The sequence below is a fragment of the Orycteropus afer genome, unplaced genomic scaffold (assembly GCF_000298275.1).
Source record: "Orycteropus afer afer isolate SDZICR_OR568_19922 unplaced genomic scaffold, OryAfe1.0 scaffold00119, whole genome shotgun sequence".
Lineage (NCBI taxonomy): Eukaryota > Metazoa > Chordata > Mammalia > Tubulidentata > Orycteropodidae > Orycteropus > Orycteropus afer.
Window position 1 is genome coordinate 1,576,761 of NW_006921706.1, and position 1,888 is coordinate 1,578,648.

Sequence of the window (1,888 nt, forward strand, 5' to 3'; positions counted from 1 at the left end):
AGTATTAACTGGTCTTCCTTGTAGGCATATGGATATTATTCTATTACTGACAGCACTGTACTTCAGGATAGATCTTGAAACATTCTTTGTGATGATGAATGCCATACCATTCTTCTTCAATTTGTCATTCTCGGCATAGTAGATCATGTGTTTATCTGATTCAATCTGGCCAAAACCGGTCCGTTTCAACTCACTTATGCCTATAATACCAATCTTTATGTGTTCCATTTCATTTTTGACAACTTCCAATTTTCTTAGATTCATACTTTGTACAGTCCATGTTCTGATTATTAATGGATGTTTGCAGCTGTTTCTTCTCATTTTGAGTCATGCCTCATCAGCAAGTAGAGGTCCCAAAAGCTTTATTCCATCTACATCATTAAGGTCGGCTCCACTCTGAGGGGGCAGCTCTTCTCCAGTTGCATTCTGAGTGCCTTCCAACCTGAGAGGCTCATCTTCTGGCACTACATTGGGCAATGTTTCAGGGTTATTCATAAAGTTTTCCAGTACTATATCAGACAGTGTTTCACTGCTATTCATAAGGTTTTTACTGGCAAATTCTTTGAGAAGTGGATGGCCCCTTCCTCCTTCCGAGTCTTTCTTAGTGTGGAAGCTCCACTGAAACCTGGCCGCCATTCGTGACCCTGCTGGTATTTGATGTATTGGTGGCATAGCCTCCAGCCTCTCAACACGCAAGGTACCACGGTATGACAAACTGACAGACGAGTGGTGGAAGTAAACAGCATGCTACAAATAGTAAGCTCTCACTTCAGCATCATTACCTGTAGTAAATATGTGAAAGCTGTACTTCAACATAAATTATCCATCGAGAGAAGAAAGCAGTAAAAAGCATTAACAGTACAGTTTTCTAGATTCAGCATTGTATTACAATCCTAGTTCCACCATTTAACAGGTGTATGACTTTAGTACTGAATGCAAAAAGACTGCATGACGTTGTTTTGTATGACTGCAAAAAGAACAAACAAATGAATCTTAGACAAAATACAACCAGAACTGCTTAGAAGAAAGAATGTATAAAAATGGCATGGAGAGGATGTCTGATCTCCTCTAAGGTTACAAGGGGGAAGAAGAATCAAGATCAACATCCCAGTGCTGATTCCTATCAAGCTGAGATCAGATATACTTCCTCCTCCAAATCTTTATACCAATTCTGGCACCTGCTGTCTCTCCCAAAGCACTACTTCTCTGCTGGGTTACAGTGGCCACACAGAATTCACAGACAGTACTCATGATTATGTACCCAAATGCAAATTGCTGACTTGAAATAGAAAAAAAAAAAAAAAAATCCCTCCAGGTCCTTCATTCAAATGCAAATCTCCTCCTCTCCTCCCCCAGCAGTTCTGGATGGTCTGCATGTCTTTCAAATGCAAATTTCTAGGGTGGGACTCAGATTTTAGACCTGTTTTTTTTTGTTGTTGTTGTTGTTAGGTGCCATGAGTTGGCTCCCACTCATACTGACCCAAAGTACAACAGAACGAAACACTGCCCATTCCTGTCCTATCTTCACACACAATCCTTGCTATACCTGAGCCCATTGTTGCAGCCACTGTGTCAATGCATCTCACTAAGGGCCTGCCCGTTTTTCGCTGACCTTCCACTTTATCGAGCATGATATCCTTCTCCAGGGAATGGTCCCTACTGACAACATGACCAAATTAGGTGAGACGAAATCTGGCAATTTCGGACTGCATTTTTCCAGGACAGATTTGTTAGTTCTCTGGCAGGCCATGGTACTTTCAGTATTCTTTGCCAACACCACAAATCAAAAGCATTAATTCTTCTTTGGTCTTCCTTATTCATTGTCCAGCTTCAACATGCACATGAGATGACTGAGAACACCATGGCTTGGGTTGTTGTTGTTGTTGTT